Source organism: Tamandua tetradactyla, chromosome 10, assembly GCF_023851605.1.
Source record: "Tamandua tetradactyla isolate mTamTet1 chromosome 10, mTamTet1.pri, whole genome shotgun sequence".
Classification (NCBI taxonomy): domain Eukaryota; kingdom Metazoa; phylum Chordata; class Mammalia; order Pilosa; family Myrmecophagidae; genus Tamandua; species Tamandua tetradactyla.
In genome coordinates this window covers 99,488,518-99,506,505 of record NC_135336.1, presented here as the reverse complement: position 1 = coordinate 99,506,505, position 17,988 = coordinate 99,488,518, and the positions used below count along the sequence as shown (strand labels likewise).

General features: G+C 48.9%; 1 protein-coding gene across 1 annotated transcript in view; it reads right to left on the bottom strand.

Annotated features, from left to right (window-relative positions):
- ABCG1 (ATP binding cassette subfamily G member 1) overlaps positions 1-15,892 on the bottom strand; it is a 104,430-nt gene extending 88,538 nt beyond the window's left edge. The window contains exons 1-2 of the mRNA XM_077118973.1: positions 15,804-15,892; positions 15,428-15,619 (exon numbers count right to left, since the gene is read on the bottom strand). The gene's annotated coding sequence lies outside the window, so the exon portion shown is untranslated. The remainder of the gene's footprint in view (positions 1-15,427; positions 15,620-15,803) is intronic.
- Between the last annotated feature and the right edge of the window lie 2,096 nt (positions 15,893-17,988).

The following is a 17,988-nucleotide window of genomic DNA, read 5'->3' as shown; positions in this document are numbered from 1 at the left end:
TCTACAACTTTATTAAAATCACTTATTTCCACTCTAACCTTTATTTTTTTCTTCCCTCTGCTTGCTTTGGATTTGCCTTGCTCTACTTTTCGTAGTTTCTAAAGTTAGATGAGTAGGTTATTGATTTTGGGTCTTTTTAATATAGATGTTTACAGCTATAAATTTCTCTCTAAATACTGATTTTACTCTTCCCATAAGACCGGGTATGTTGCACCTTGATTGTCATTAATCTCAAAGTATTTTCTAATTGTGATTTTTGCTTTATCTCATTGGTTATTTAGGAGTATGTTGCTTAATTTCCACGTATTTGTGATTTTCTTAAACCATTTATCAATACTAATAGCTCGTAGATTTTTTAAAAATAACTCAACCTTTAATGTAGTTAGTTTCTTGAATCCATTGATTGCTATCTTCAATAAGATTTAGAAAATATTATTTCTTCAAATATCGCCTCTCTCTGTCTCTGTCTCCTTCTCTCTCTTTCTCTCTCTCTCTCTCTCTCTCTCTCTCTCTCTCTTTCTGTGTTGATCACGTCCTACATATCTTGCACTTTGTTCGGCTCTTACTTTTTTCCCTCTCTGTGATTCATTATGAATATTTTCTATTGATTTGTCATCAGGTTTTTCAACCTTACGTTCTGCTGTGTTCACTCTGCTATTTAAGTCACCTGAAATGTACTAATTTCAAAGTTTTATTTGCACTTCTAGAATGTTCATTTGATTGTTTTTTGTAGGTTCTAATTCTCCATTGGAATGCTTTCCCTTTGCATCCATTTTGTCTACCATTTACTCTATTTTTAAACACATTTATTCCAGCTTTTTGAAGTCCTTGGCTGCTAATCCCATCATCTGGATCATTCTCTGAAGTTTGGCATCTAAAGATCAGGCCATTTCCACAGAGGAAGTGAAAGGAAACCCCTCTCCTGACTTCTGTTGCTTCTACAATTGCATTACCTCTCACCCACAGCTGGTTGCTCTTTGGGTTTGTTTTGTTTTCATGCATACTCATTTCTTAGAGTTCTGTAATTTCACTTCCAGGAATAGGCCAGCCAATGAAGTTGCAATCCATCCTCAGAAAAAGCACTGGTGCAATAAGCCAAATTGCCGTGAGTTCACTACCCTTTGTTCGGAATTCCGGAGACATCGTTCCTGTTCTGTAAACAATTTGGGAAGCTGTCTTGGGCTACACCCAATCTATGCATAAAATTCCAGTTTCACCATTTTCCTGGGCTTGGCCAATCTACATTGCAGGTTACCAATGCACCCCATTGCAACCCACAATTTGAATAAAATGTTTTTTTCTTAATGCGCTAAAGTGAACTTGCAATTTAATAAAATAAAGTGACTGCAATTTAATAAAAATACCATGCATTGCATGTTGTGTTTGGTACCTTAAAAACACAGGGAACCCCACTGGGCAGAACATTGCATGCTAGTGATAAAAAATTTAACATCGAAGTCAGCTGTGATTCTGAGGTGTGGCCCTATAACTACTCCACTGGGATTTTTATGTGCTTTGGAAAATTTCAAGGGATTCTTCAAAGGTTCATAATATTAGAACAAGCCCCAAGGTGTGCAGTTGAGCTTCATATGGTAGAGACTTCCAGTGGAAGAACTTGAGAGCTCTTTTTAAAAACTCAAACTCACCTGCTGTGCCATGTGGATTTTGACACAGTGTGAATACTTTACTATCAGGTTTCCAACTATTAATCTTCTGAATAGAAGAGCTCCCCCACCCCCGGGGGGGGGCAGTCAGGTAGGCTGGGATGTGGGGTATGGGGGAACTCAAAGTCAACCATAGATCAGGTATGCGCTGTGCCGGGGGCTTCCCGTGGACCCCCCAGCACAGCTCTGGGTGTGTTTCTGACATTCAGTGTCCTGGAGATTTGGACTCACAACCTCCCCGCCCCTCGCCCCCCTCCACTGGGCACCCTAACCCCACCGCCCTCTGCATGACTCCCCCATCACCCACCAAAGGGTGTGTTCTCAGAACCACCCCTCACTGGCCACCTGCCGGCAGGTGGGCTTGCATTCTCGGCCTCCCAGGTGAGATGCCTCCCAGGTGAGATGCCTGCACCCACTGCCGTCTCCTGAGAAGCCTGAGCCCCCTGCCAGGTCTCTGCAGCCTGAGATCGGTGTGCTTCCTTCTGCAGCCCGCTTTGCCTCTGGGCATCAAGGCCAATCCATCCAAACCCGCACCGTGTGCCTGGGGGTCGGGACCCTCACCCAGCTCATTTCCTCTCCACCCTGAGACAGGGTCGCAGCTGGCGCTGACAGCGGCTTTTGAAGGGGCAGACTGACCTGGGCCTGCAGGAGGCCAGCGTCGGCCGTTCCAATGAGATTTGGGCACCTGTTGATGTTTCACTGAGAGAGGCCACTGTCGGGGCCAGCTGCTGTCCCCTCCTGTGCCGCAACGGAGCATTCCCCAAAACACATGGGCCTCCCAGGGCAGGTAGCACCAGAGAGAACCTGAGCAGGCCCGGATTCCACCTTCCTGCCCACTACTTCCTCACCTGCGGACCGGATAAGATGGCCGGGGTCTTTCTCAACAAGCCAACCTGACCCCACCACAACCCCAGCTGCCCCATCTTCTACCCTTCCCTGGGTGCCGGGTTCCTCCTGCCCTTCCTTATGCCTCAAACTGGGGATGCAGCGGAATCACGTGGACCCGCCAGAGATTCTCCGATGTACGTGGTCAGGATGTGACCTGAGCATCAGGATTTTGGATCATTTCCCAAGCAATTCAAATACTCACCTAAAATTGAGAATTATGCCCTATACGAAGGCTCCACACTTGAATGGGCATGTAACTCACCCAGGAGCTTGTCAAAAACTTTCCCCAAGCTCTGCTCTGTGGGTCCAGGACCGTGTCCTGGAAGCTGGCAGCACTTCTGCACTCCTCCTGCTGCCGTGGGGTCTACAGTCTGAGCCGGCGGCAGACTCACCGGCCCCTTTCTCTCACCTCTCATCGACTCCAGCCCCATGCTCCCATCCTGCAGGTCTCCTGCCCCTTTGCAGCAAGGAGCTCCGGACGCCAGGCTGCCCAGCTGGATCATCTGTAGACCCGAGGGCTAGAGACCCCTGAGGCCTCCACCCCACCCAGACCCACTGAACTGGGGCTCCGGGGCTGGGATCCAGAAGCAGGTGGGCTCGGTGGGCAGCCTGCTGACGACCACCCCCGGGAGGTGGCACAGGGTGGCCCATCTCCCTCTCAACCCTTCATCAGCCCCCACCACTCATGCCCCCCCAGCTTGGCACCCCTGCTGGAAGGAGCCCCCCTTCTTCCCTAATTGGATCTGTTGGTGGATTGCGCAGCTGTCCGGAACCCGGGGCGGCTGTCCCCTGGCTGTAGGTTACCATCAGGCACAGATGCATGTGGCCCAGGCCCACAAGGAGGAAGCGTGAGGGTTTTCACCTCAAAAACCATGGGGTAAGGAAAGAGAAGTAAATAGTGACCCCGAGTCAACTGCCTTCTTGCTCTTCAAAAAAGTGTCCTGGGATTTTTCTTGATATGCCAGAGGTGACCAGGCTTTGAAAAACTGCAAGGCGCCACATAAAGCAGGAGGTGGCAGCTGGTGGCCGGGGTCTGCTGAGAGAACAGGCGTGGCCACGACAGGACGGGCAGGGGCTGCTCCATTGCTTGCCTCTCTTTGACCCTCCTCTGGTGGCCGCGCCAGTCACCCACCCTTTCACTGCTGTCTCAGATGTCCTGAGCCTCTCTGCCCCTGCCTTCCAGAACCTTCTCTTGGCATCTGAGATGAGCTGACAGCTGTCACCTCTCTCAGGCCTATGTGCCTTTGTCACTGTGTGTTGTGGAAAGAGGTCTGCCATTTAAAAAGATGTCTTGTGGGGGTGAGGGGACATCACTCTGCTGACCTGCCAGGGTTCAAGCCATGGAACAAACATGGTCCTCCAAATATAAAGAGTTTGGGTAAATGAGAAATAACAGATAATGATGATTACTGTTTTACCATAGAACAACCATGTCCTCCAACCAGTCTTTTTCAAACTGCTGGGTTAGTTTTCCTAGTCTTCCGGCAGTCTACATTCTTGAATATTCTGGGCAATGGCCAGGGAGGAGGCCCAGTAGACAACAGGAAAATTGTACATGCCACTGGGGGAGAAGAAATGGGCTGAAGCTGGTAAGGAGAGAGCTTGCAATTTGGTGATTCTACCTTTTCTCTATATATAAGGAGTGCCAGAGAAGGAGCCTGCTGGATTTTAGGAATTTGACCCTGGCTAGACCCACATTTACTTTTTGTTGACAAAGTGAGAAGGACCCCACTCAGACTCTGTCCCACCTCCAGAGATCGAAATCAGGAAGGCGTTATTAAAGAAAGGGAAGGGGGCTGGAAATAGGAAAACAAGGGAGGAAGCAAGGGAACTGGTGTCCTTGGCCACAGGAGGCCACGGGAGTGGGGACCATGAGTTCTTTACAGCAGGAGGGCCACAATTTGCCACCAAGGAATTGATGTGCACGACGGGTTCCTTAAATCGGGAAAGGGGAGGAAAAGAGAGAAGCGAGTGGGGAGGGGATGGCAGGAGACCCTAGACAGGGTCCAGGGGTGCCACTGATTTGTCCCGTCGGCCCTGCCATGGCTTGCCCCATCCTTTCCTCCGCTGGATGTTCCTGGCAGTTCTCCTTGCACAAGCGAGCTGGGCAATGCATGCACGAGGGCGAGCCCACCTGGACATGACTCAGTTCTCCTGGAAGCTGTGGACAAACTTCGTGTGCCGGCCCTGTGAACAGCACTGACACATATCTCTGCATGTGGCTCCTAGCATATGGTTCTAGAATAAAAAATTTAAAAATCCATAGGGCTAGGCAGTGCAATTTGGTGGCTCAGCAGGCAGAGTTCTCACCTGCCAAGCCAGAGACCTAGGTTCGATTCCTGGAGCCTGCCCATGCCCAAAACAAAACAAAAAAATCCCATGGGCCTGCATAACACAGTGAGCCCTAAGTTAACCCATTATACAGTTAATAGAATTATAAAACTGTGCTTTCACCAACACAAGTGCAAGGGTTAAAAAAAGGGTGGTGGTCGGGAAGCCTGTATTGTATGCGTGTTTGTTCTGAAACCCACAACTTCTCTAAATTAAAAAAAAAAACTAATTGTTCTAGTTTGCTAGCTGCCAGAATGCAATATACTAGAAAGGAATGGCTTTTAAAAAGGGGAATTTAATGAGTTGCTAGTTTACAGTTCTAAGGCCGAGAAAATGTCCCAATTAAAACAAGTCTATAGAAATGTCCCATCAAAGACATCCATCCAGGCAAAGATACCTTGGTTCAAGAAGGCTGATGAAGCTCAGGTTTCTCTCTCAAGTGAGAAGGCACATGGCGAACACAGTCAGGGCTTCTCTCTCGGCTGGAAGTGCACATGGTGGACACGGCATCATCTGCTAGCTTTGTCTCCTGGCTTCCAGTTTCATGAAGCTCCCCGGGAGGCGTTTTCCTTCTTCATCTCCAAAGGTGTCTGGCTGGTGGACTTTCTGCTACGTGGTGCTGCAGCATTCTCTGCTCTCTCTGAATCTCTCCCTCCAAAATGTTACCTCTTTTTTAGGACTCCAATAAACCAATCAAGACCCACCCAAATGGGTGGAGACATATTGTCCCCTAATCTAGTTTAACAACCACTCTTGACTAAATCACATCATCCAGGGAGATGATCTGATTACAGTTTCAAACATACAGTATTGAATAGAGATTATTCTACCTTTACAAAATGATATTTTGATTAAAACATGACTTTTCTAGGAGGCATACTTCCTTTCAAACTAGCACACTAATGAGAGAGGTTTTCTCTGGGGAGGGAATTTGGAAGGCTGGGAGTGGAGCTCAAGGATGAAGACTTACTTTTCACTGTAATCTTTCTTGTACCTTTTGAGTTTTGTACCACAAGCAAGTGTTCTCTATTACAAAAATAAATTTTAAACATTTTTTAAAAAGAAAGTGTGCCACAGTCTAAAAAGGGACTATGGTTTGCAGAGGTACAGAGGCTAGAGCACAGGGGCACAGAGCTGGCTGGCACATGAACATGTTCAATTGAATAATGTTTTATAGGGACAAGAGCTAATGTGTGCATTAGAGAAAACACCCCAAAGACAGGGGACAATGCACTGGATGACTTTACAGACTCTGAAGTCAGCTAACAGATGAAGCAAAAGAAATGGAGAGGGTGGGAGAGAGTAGACTCTGCAGGACATGGAGCGTGGATGTTTAATTTCCTGACTGGCCACCCATCCTTTCTACATGTGATGTCTGCATTCCTTCACATGTGTCACATTGCAAACCGAAAAAAAAAAAAAAGAAAAGAAAACAGTGCATTTACAGGTTCACGAACTTGTGTAGAACTATATTACTTTTTATTTTTCATAAGTCATATTGCAGAAGCAATAAGAACAAGTAGAATCAAAACATGCATACAGAGTATAATTCCAGACATGCGTGTATAAGCATCCATCATGCTAAAGATTCAAAGTAACAGATTTAAGCACACACACACACACACACACTTTCTATAACATGGGGGGGCAAAATCAAGTCCGGGTGCTGTGGCCCCTGCCATGGGAAGGAGTCCTGGGGCTTCCCCACCTGCCATCTGCAGCTCTCCGTAGCCTCCATGGTCTCCTGAATAATCTCAGGATGTGGGAAACCACAGGCGAACATCTCGCGTGGCTGAGATTGGGAAGGATAGGTAGGAGGCTGCAGTTTGATACAAATCGGGAGGACGCCGCCACAGCGCACACGTGCCCAGCTGGAAGACAGTCCAGGTCCCACGTGGGGCCAAGAGGAAGAGCCAAGACATCCAGCACCTCCCTGAGGTCAAGAGGACTTGGAGGTCAGCAAGGTTGGGTGGCTGGGGTCTACGTGAGCTCCCCACCCCCCAGGCGGCTGCCTCTGCCCTGGTCAGCACAGCCTGGCCGGTGTGACAGGTGTGGGGCCTCCGTCCACTGAAATGGATTCTGAGGGTGAGACGCTGAGCTGAGCCATGGGGACTGGTCATGGGCATGTGGCGCATGGAATGGCCTGTGAACTGGGCCACAGAGACTGTCTGCTTTCGTTTGCTCAAGCTGGTGAGACACAATATACCACAAATGGGCTGGCTTTTAGCACTGGGAACGTATTAACTTACACGCTTACGGTTCTGAGGTCATGAAAATGTGCAGATCAAGGCATCAAAAGACAATGCTTTCTCCCCAGAGACTGGCTGCCAGCGATCTGGGGCTCCTCTGCCACAAGGCCAGCACACGGGGCATCTGCGGGTCTCTCTCTCCCAGGTCTCGTTGCTTCCAGCTTCTGGCTACCCCATCTGTGGCTTTCTTCCTGCACTTCTGTGTCCTTCTCTCTCAGCTTCTCTGAATCTCCTCTCTTATGAAGGACTCCAGTAGGAAAATTAGGATCCACCTGGGGCAGCCTCAACTGAAATAATCTGATCAAAAGTTCCCACCTGTTTTAAGTCTGCACCCACAGGAAGGCATTAGCTTTAAGAACATTTTATTTTCTGGGGTACATACAGCTTCAAACCATCTCACCATCTAACTTGTGGATTCTGTGAGAACCTGGACTGATGAGTATATAGGAAAATTTGGTCAGGGCAATACGGAGTGCTATTCAAAGGGCAGCAGAACTAGAGGGAAACAATAGTTTCCTTGATGCTATAGCAAATTACTGCAAACTTAGTGGCCTGAAGTAAAACAAATTTATTCTCTTGCAGTTCTGGGGGCAGAAGTCTTAAAATCAAGGTGCTACCCCGGCTGTAGTTCCTTCTGGAAGCTCCAGGGCAGAGTCCCCACCTTTTCTACCCTCTGAAGACCACCTGCATTCCTTGGCTTCTGGCCCCACCCTCCCTCTCCAAAGCCACAGGCATCGTCTCCTCCCGACCCTGACCTTCTGCATCGGTTGGTGCAGCCCCGTTCTGGCTTTAACCTCCTGCCTCCCTCTAATGCGGCCCCTGTGAAAGCTGCAGGCCCAGCTGGACAGCGCAGTGTGGGCTCCCTTTCTTAGGGGCCTACACATCCTCACGTCTGCAAAGCCCTCTTTCCCAGGAAAGGTGACCTATCCACAGGCCCTGGGGGTGAGGACGGGGACACCTTTGCCAGGGGGGACCACCAAAGCATCTGAGGGACCAAACCCCCAGCCCCTGGGTAGGTGCTTTAAATGCCAAACTGTACCCTGAATGTAAAGTACCCTGGTCGAGGCAGTAACTTCCAACAGGTTTTGTCCTTTGGACTCACAGAAGTCCGAACTTTAAAAAATGTGAGTATCAAAACCTTTCTGTGAAATTCTGGTAGAGCACAGGAGGAAGGACATTTAGTTTGCTGGGGGCACAGCACCCAGTCCTCGCACCCAGCTCGGGCCCCACTCGTGGGTTAAAGGTTAGGGGGCGGGGGCGTCCGGAGACATCAGCTGCTCGCCTGTGGCCGCAGCCCCCGCCCCCCACCCACACCCCTCCACCACCTTCGCCCAGGGCCAGCCTGCACTTCCAAGCCTTGGTGCTTAGAATTCGTCTGCATTTTCCCAGAGCACAGGGGTGAAGTTCCCAGGCCGGCCCATAAAAGCCCGTTTTTGTTTCGTTTGTAGATAAACTGCCTTCCTGTTATTCTTTGTGGCACCGAATAGGGGAACGCAGCAGATGGAGTGCTGCCGCGTGAGCCACAGCGCTGCATGTGTCCCCAGCAGCCCAAGCCCAGACTCCGACATCCACGAGGTGGACATGCCCTGGTCCCCCCCGGCACAAAGGCTCCGGCAGCCCCAGCCCAATCTTCAGGGACACCAACATGGGAAGCTCCTGGGGCCCGGCTGGGGCCTGGGGGCTCAGTGTCCTCATGGCTATTGGGACAGCCTCAGAACCAAGAAGCAGCAGGAAGGAAGAGCTGCGTCCCGGGCTGAAGGATGTAAGTTAGGACGGTCATTTCTGCAGGCCGGGTCTGCCCTTAGCTCTGAGAGCTTCCCATCTCCTACCAGAGCCCAGGCTGGAGAGGGGAACGCAGGCAGAGCTGGCCCAGCGCTCTGCAGGTGGGGTGAAGGATTTGCCAGGAGGAGGGCAGTGACACTCCGGCCCATGGGCCCTCGGAGCAGCTGCCATTTGCCTCGATACAGGTCCTGCCAGGTCCAGACTCAGCAGCACCCAGAGTCCCATCGATCAACGATGCGGTCCGGGGAAGGGGGCAGGACGGTGGGCAGCAGTGGCCAATCTTGGCCCCGTTCCACCTGGGGAAGTCATTACCGGCCATCTTTTTAGAATTTGGAATTCTCCAGGAAGAGACGTATTGTTGTAAGCAAGCAGACACCTGGGGTGTTTTCAGATATCCATGATAGGATTATTATTTGTCAAAGATTCTACAGCTGCGCACATACATTTTACACTTGATCTTAGCCAAAAGGCTGAAAAGCAATGGGCACATACATTTTAAAATTAAAATGTTCTATATTAAAACGTTGGGTGTGAGTGCACGGGTGGTTCAGTGGCAGAATGCTCGCCTTCCACGTGGGAGACTTAGGTCCGATTCCTGGACCATGCACTGCCCCTGCCACACACACACACAAAACGATGGGTGTAGGTGTCAGGAAAATGTGACCATTTTCTGGGGAAAATGGTCACATTTTTCTGTACATAAAATTAGGCCATTTTGGATAGCTGGAGTCAATAGTATTGAAAAATCGCATTTTACTTTCGGGTCCACAAAACTTAGCTTATATAGTGCATGTACAGCCACCAGGTATCACCCTTGAATTTTTACTATAACTTTATTTCACCGTTTTGATGTCCCTCGAAAGTTGTATATTGATGTATCCGGGGAAGTCAGATAATATCTCGTAGATTGAATTCTAATGTCAGTTTAAGAGATGGCTTATCTGTTAATATTTTGTCATTGCCGTTTTGGAATGTTTCTCATCAGCACTGCACCCTACAACTTCAGGTGGAAGTGTGCCAACACTGGCTGTGAGTCATTCCTGTGGTGGAGACAGGTGCTCAGAGCTCTCGGGAGCAGTGGGGATTCCGGGGTAGTGAGCAGGTCCTAGGGAGGACTTCGTGTTCCTGACAGTCCTCCACGCACAGCTTGGGCCAGAGCTGAGACGCAGGGCTATGAGCCTCGGAGTCTCAGAGGGCCCATGGCTGTGTGTGCCCTTCCCCGCCTGGCCCAGTCAGCTGTCCCCCTAAATCCACTGTGAAACGTTCATGCTTTTCAAGCAAAAACAAACAAAGCCCATAGAGAGCTCCTATTAGCATCAGTGAGCCAAAGCAACCACACTTAGGACATATTTTTGAAAGAATGAATTTTAAAATAAATGCATGCCTGCAGCCAGGTCCTCTCGGAAGCAGCTTCCTGCTTTCCCTCTGCTGGACCCCCGGGCTGAGTCAGCGCTCCCCCGCTGGCAGGTTGGCCGAGCCCCAAGGAGCCAGCTCCGCCCGGCCTGGGCGAGCCTCTCCGCCCCTGGCCTGCATGATGGAAAGGCAAAAAATGCCCTGGCCTCTCGTTTGGCCTGGCGGTTGCTGACGCTCCTGCAGCCTTTCTCCACCCGTGCAGGCAAAAGAGCTGCCCCAGGGGCTTGGGGGGCGCCCTCCCCACCTGCCCCCGGGGAGCTGGCCCAGGGCCGCGTGGCGGTGGAGTTAGCGGGTGCTCCTTGGAGGCGGCAGGAGGGACTGCCCGGGCGGGGGCCAGCCCTCCTCCAGCCTGCCACTGGCCTTACCTTAAGTGAAGTATAAACCTGGGCTTCGCACATTCCCCCAAGGAGAAGACGTCTGCAAGCTGTCCCCACTGCGACAAGCTGCAATGGAGCCACACTTACCCTAAGTGCATGTCTGCCGCGAGCTCGGCACCTGGGCCGGTTAGGGACCTCGTGTTCTTTCCCTTAGGACCACCCAGCAGGGTGGGTGTTGTTTAGGGTGACGAGCTGCCCTGTCTGCGCGGGACGGAGGGGGTTCCAGGACATGGGAATTTCAGTTCTAACATCAGGACCAACTGGTCACCCCACAATCGCCCCCATTTTACAGATGAGGCCACTGGGCCCAAAGGATCAGCGGCTTGTCCAGGCCAACAGCAGCTGGGGGAGGTGGATATCCAGACCCACAGGCTCTTTATAGGGACCTTCGAGCAGCTTTCTTTATTAGTCTGGCTGGAATCCGAGCCTGCGCTGGCGTCCTTTCCCAGCCTGAGGCCAAGCCTGAGGAAATGAGGGAAAGAGAGCGTCCTGGACGCAGGGAGGGGCCGCATCCACACCGCTGTCCCTCGGGGTGCCCTCGACCCTGCGCCAGCTGCCCCCACAGGCAGACCCCTCCCCAGGCGCTGGGCTCAGACGCCCTGCTGGGCCCCCGCGGTGACCTTTAGTCCAGCACAGGCCCCGGCACTGCCCTCCCCGGACCCTCACCCCGTCAGGGCTCAGCCCCACCCGACGACTTTCGGACCAGATTGTTCAGAGAGGAAGGAAGAGGAAGGTCTCTCTTTAAAAATAGGATAAATCGTACATGCGTGTTGTGACAAAAATTAAGATGTAGGAGCAAAAGTTTTATAGCCACCCTTCCCCCCCAGCATGTAATACTGAGGTAACCAGTGCTAACAGCTCGGTGCCCAGCCTTCCAGAGAGTTCTCTGCGACCAGAAAGCAGCAGCATTCATGCCTGTGTGCAAAACGCATACAAAGTAGCTTTATTTTATTTTAAATAAACGTGGAGCTGTATTAACCACCCTATCTTTCCACCTAATTTGAAAACTTCATGGCCATGTATAGACATCTAACCCTTATTTTATTAGCCACATGATCTTCCATTGAATGGAATGGCCACAATTTCTTCAGTCATTCCCCGGTCTATGAACACCGAATTTTGCTAAACCAGGCAACTCTGGGTTTTTTTCTTTTTTTTTTCTGGTTGATTTCTCAGTCAGCCTAAGCATCACTTTCCTCCCAGCGTGGCTCTGAAGTAGGTCACTGATTCTGGATTCCTTCTCTATGAGCCCTGGCTTATTTCTTACCAGTGCAGCTGGTTTCTAAGAAATGGGCAAACCAGTTTTCCTTTACATCAATTATTCCAATTTTTCCTCTGCTCTTTGAAACAGTTTGGGCTGGTCTTTGAAAGGCTGTTTCGCTCCCCTGAGACCCTCACCTTCCAACGAGAGAGCCACCGCTTTCAGCAGTGTCGGCCCAGAAACACTTCGCAACTGGATTGGGACGGAGGTGGGTGAGTACCGCCCCAGGCCTGCAGTGTGTGCCAATTGCTCTGGTGTAAATGCTCCCACCGCTGGCTGGTTTCAAGCTACTGATGTGAATTCACTGCAAGCAGGCCCAGGGAGCCACGTGCAGTAACCCACGGTGACTGTGTGCCCACCCACAGCATGACAGGCAGCAGTGACCTCAAGGACAGAGATAACAATAAAATGCAGTAAAATAGCTAGGATGTGATCAGGCTTGTGTGTATACTTGGTCTATGAATAACATAGCTTTGAAGAACGGCTGTGCTTATTGATTTGTTCTAGCTTGACCGTAGAAGGCAGCTCTGGCACACCCCTGGATTTCAGTCCCCAGCAGCTGGGCTACCTGTCCTTTTCCTGCCCACACTGGCCAAGTGTCCTTCCATTATAAACAGGAGCTTGGCCAGGACATGAAACAGTCTGCCCAAGGAATTCTTCATTGCTGGGCACAGAATTTGTTCGTGGTTTTAAATAACTATTTCCCCAACTTCCACCCTTAAGGTGTTTGTTTTAAAAAATCATAGGCCCAATTTTCTAGTGGGTCCCTGACATGTTAACTCAGAGAGTTCCCCTTTTCTTTTGGAGACACACACACATTTTCACTACTTCCAATAGACAAATCATTAGCTCTGAATAGATTATTTGCCAAGCAGTTTCATAATAGTCTATACAAGGTTTTGCAGTTGTCCACTTAATTTGTGACCATCCCTTCAGCTTCAAGGGATACGGGCATTTCCAGGCAACATGGTGCCAGAACATCATGCTTTGATGCCCCCTGCTGCCCCAAACACAAAATCAAAAAAGAGAAAACCATCGCCAAAGCAGCCTTGAAGCTCTCAACAGCCGGGTGTGGATGAGCCCGAAGGTCAGGGTGGGGGGACGTGGGGAAGAGGAGGCAGTGTCGCTGTCCCAAGCCAGGGACCAGGCCGGGCCACGCTGTTGGGGAGCTGAGCTGAGGAAAGCTGTCACCGTCCACCTGGCTTCTGGGATGAGGCAGTGGGAGCCCAGGGTGGTGACAGAGGGACAGCTCCATGGCTAGAGCCTGAGAGGTCTGCTGGCCAGCAGTCCCCACTCCCCGGGAGAGACCCATGGCAGCCTGGGGTAAGTGCGGGTGTGGGCATCAGTGGGCAGGGGCAGCACCCATAGAACTAGGGGTCTGCGGGTCGGAGCTCCGGAGAAGAATGAACAGGTGTTCTCCCTGCAGGAGCCTGCAAACTGAGTTCTCAAGCCAAGAACCCCAGCGTGGGAGGGGCCACTCAAAACCCACATTTACAACCCGAGTTCACCACAGGTAGAATTGACCCCATAGAACATTCTGGCAGAGACAAATGGAAAAAATTAATTACATTTTACAAATATATAGAACAACGACATAAACACATTTTTTTTAAAGAGAGCCAGTTAGAAATCTTGGAAATGAAGAATAAATGAAATAAAAATAAAACACTTCCCAAAAAAAACCCCTTTAACATCTGACAGAAAGTAGAAAGAGTGAATTAATATAGGTAAAAGCAAAAATTATTGAGTAGAAAACAGGCAGTGGAAGGAAAGAAGGAAGGAAGGAAGGATGGAAGGAAAGATGGAAGGATGGAAGGAAGGAAGGAAGGAAGGAAGGAAAGATGGAAGGATCTTTGGCGGGGTAGGGCAGTGGGCGGGTACTTCCCTAATGGAAACACCAAGAACCATCCTAATTATTCAAAAAAGAGCAAAAGATAAAAACACGTTTGTTAATGGTTGTCAAAGCAGGATCATGTCTAAATAACAGGAAAACATCAACCAAGGAAGATAGATTCATATAAAAAAATAACATTAAAGGCAAGAACATTGCAGAACTCAAGAGTTTCGGTACACAGTGACAAAGGCTTCCTGCACAGGACACTCCAAGGCCACGTGGCAGCTGTAGGGAGCCCCTTTCTCCAGTCCCCAGTGTAGGTAAAGCCCTCCCAGCCACTTCCAGCTGCCCCGATTTTACATTTCCAGAAAAGCTTCAGGCACAGGAGTGCAGATGCTGGTATTAGGAAGTTGGACCCCAAACACCCCAAACTGATAGGGTCACAGGTGGGTTCCAAGAGGTGACCAGTTATTTTTCAGGCACAGAAAGAATATTTACAAAAATTTTTCTATATCTGGGATGTGGAGTGTGCTGGTCTGAATCCGTGGTGGATCCCAGAAAAGCCATGCCCTTTACTCCTCATTCAGTGTCATCGGCTGGGAGCATTGTATTGTTCCCACGGAGATGTGACCCCCCTGAGTGAGGGTGTTAACCTCTGAGTAAGGAGAGATGTGACTCCACCCACTCCAGGTGGCCCTTGACCGGAATCCTTTAAAAGAGGAAACATTTTAGAGCCGTAAGAAAGGCACAGCAGAGCTGAGCAAAGCCACGAGGCCGAGAGAACCACAGAGCCCAACAGTCAGCGACCTTTGGAGATGAGGAGAACGCCCCTGGGGGAGCTTCATGAAACAAGAAGCTGGAAGAGAAAGCTAGCAGACTTTGCCATATGCCCTTCCAGCCAAGAGAGAAACCCTGAATATTATCAGATTTCTTAAACCAAGGTATCTTTCCCTGGATGCCTTAGATTGGACGTTTCTATAGACTTGTTTTAATTTTTTTGGGGGGTGGTGCATGGTCCGGGAATCGAACCCAGGTCTCCCGCATGAAAGGTGAGCATTGTAGCCACTGAATTACCCATGCATCCTAGACTTGTTTTAATTTGGACAATTTCACAGCCTTAGGACTGTAAACTGGCAACTTATTAAAGTCCCCTTTTTAAAAGCCATTCCATTTCTATATATTGCATTCCAGCAGCTAGTAAACTAGAATACAGGGCAAGTCTCAAAAAACTTTCTTTGTCTGCAATGCAATTAAGTGAGCAATTAGCACAAATGATAACTTAGGGAGAATAACATATTTCATAAGTACATTTCAGTAAATACATTTCTAACTGGGTAAGGAGAAACTATACCGAAATTAGAAAATATTTTAAATAGCCAGATTAAAAGTCTATGTCTAAAATCATGAGAGACGCAGATAAATGTTTCTCAAAGAGATTTAAAACCCTTAAAGCTTAAATTAGACAAGAGGAAAGACTGAAAACATATAATGACCTAAATGCTCAACTTGGGAAATTAGAAAAAGAACAACAACAACAAAAAAAAAAAACACAAAGAAAACAAAAAAGGAAGGAAATAAGAAATGCAGCACAGACGTTAATAAATTAGAAGAACACCTGCATCACATACCCAGTACAGCTCAGGCCCCTGGCCTTCCTGTAGGTTCCAGCTGTGGCCTCAGCCATCAGTTCCAGGAAGGCTCTGCCCCTCCGGCCTATGGCCCCTCACTTGTAGCATGCCCAGCTCCACAGCCCCCATTTCTTGCCCCAGACTTCTCTGATAGCTTCGAGATAAGAGGCCAGTAGGATCCTCCTTTGTGACCTGGCATGAGTAACAAGGAAGCACCGGAGGGTCAAATATTCTTGGGGTAACCCTCACTGTTGGGGGCCAGGGTCCCCCTCTTGTCCCTTGGGCAGCCAATTCTGGCTCTCAAGTCCATGTCCTCACCACATCAGCCCTGGACCGTCCACACTCAAAGAATTAACTGAGAAACTCCGTCACTTACCTTCTGTAACCGCAGCAGAACCAGTATCTTAACCAATTCAGATGCAGGCATTCCTTGCTATCCAGAATCTGTCTGTCTGAAATCCTGAACTTGAATTAATTCAGATAAAAAATTTAGGCTATTTCGTGTGGGCTATGGTGGCTCAGCAGGTAGAGTTCTTGCCTGCCATGCTGGAGACCAGGGTTCAATTCTGGTGCCTGCCCCTGCAAAAAAAAAAAAAAAAATTAGACTATTTCTCTATATCCAAACTCTCAGGAACTGCGATCTCAAAACTCAGAAACTGAATATATTTAGATGGCAACATCCGTCACTCTCCAAACTTGCCACCACAACTTTCCCTCTCTGAACTCAAGATTGGGAGGGGGAGGGGTCCTTGAACCAGACAAGAATTAGAAAAAATGAGCTACAACATGTGACAGTGTGCATACAACACAAAAGGAAATACAATAAAGGAAAAAAAAAGTGAGTGAAAAGGACCAATGACAGAACACCATGACTATACTTGAGTAGTATTTATCATATTAGCCTGTAATAGCTTATTTATATATGACTTCTTCATATCACGTTGGAAAACAAGCATGAATGTAAAGTTTTAACTTGCAAAACAACAAAACAATGACAACTAACTATAAGGGGAGCCAGAGGTGTCCTGAGCTCTTTGCATGTATTCACTTTTTTAACCTTCCCAGAAATACTGTTAGATACATAATATTTTGTGTCCATTGAAAAAACAAAGGGAAGGAGGCCAGGCAACCCTGCCTCTCAAAAAAGGGGCGGCCTCATGGTAGCGGCCAGTCTGTAGTGGGGTTTGAACACTTTATTGGGCTGAGGTTTTCCTTACTCCAATGATGTTTCTCACAGCGTTAAAATAAATAAACAAATCCCAAAGTGTTTAATCCACACAGAAAATCTGATCACTCAGAAAAACATCGTGAGCTTGTTGATGTGAGAGAGATCAAAATTGCAAGTAGAGTAAAACAGGCAGGTAGCTAAAAAGCTACAAGACGTTGTCAGGGGAATTAGGGGGGTGGTGAGGTTCCCACCGCATGCAGGTAGCTGTTGTCAGGGGAATTAGGGGGGTGGTGAGGTTCCCACCGCATGCAGGTAGCCTAACATGAAGGTGTGCGGTGTTGGAAGGCTGTTGGAACACACATCACATTTTGAAAGAAAACTGCCAGGATGAGTAGGACCATCATCATAGCGTCCCCCGCAGAAACCTTCCTGGCAGGTGTGTTAGGAGATCAAAGTCACCAAGGACAGTGGTTGAAAAAAAAAAAAGAAAAACTGCAAAGACAGGTCAGAATCAAAATCTCACTGCTTAGAGGCTTTGAGAGAGGGCCCTGCCATGTCTGTCTGAATTTTGGAAGTCAAGTTCAAAGTGGCTTGCCAGACCTCTTGTCTGTATGTGAAGAAATGAAGCCAGACGAATAGTCACATGCTATAAATGCACCAGTAACAGGGACAGCAGGCAATGTGGCTTTAAAGTAATATATAGTTAAAAAAAAAAATTAAAGTAATACATGATGTAGTAGTTAGGCTCAGGTGTTAACCTGGCTGGGTGATGGTGCCCACTTCTATTGCTGGGGACTTAAATCATCAGCATGTGACTTCCATGTATGACTGATCACATCTGGGTTGGCTAAGGGGCGTGCCTTCCACAATGAGTGAGGCTTAAAAGTAGGAGACAGAAAAGAGGAGCTCAGACCCACGTGTTTGGAAATACAGAAAGGAATTGCCCTGGGAAAAGCTGTTTGCACTCAGAAGCCAGGAGGGAAGGCCTGCAGACATCACCGTGTGCCTTCCCAGGTGACAGAGAAAGCAGAGGAAAGCCAGCCACCTTTAGCCTCCAAGGAGCTGTACATTTGTAGCTAAACAAATCCCCTTTATAAAAACCAGTCCACCTCTGGTGTATTGCATTCCAGCAGCACTGGAAAACTAAAAGAGATGACAATGGTACAAAGTGTGCTATTATGAGCTAATCACTAGTAAACTCATTTACGAGACAAACTAAGAGCCAGAGAAGCAGGTGTGACTCCAGGGGAGCCATCAGCGCACTCTGTCTGCCTAGCACTGTGACCGCCTGGAGGCTTTATGGATCCCAGCAGACCACGTTCCTAAAGCTAATTCTTTCCCGCAGTGTAGACTTCTTGTGGGTGGGTGGGACTCTCTGATTGGGTTACTTTAG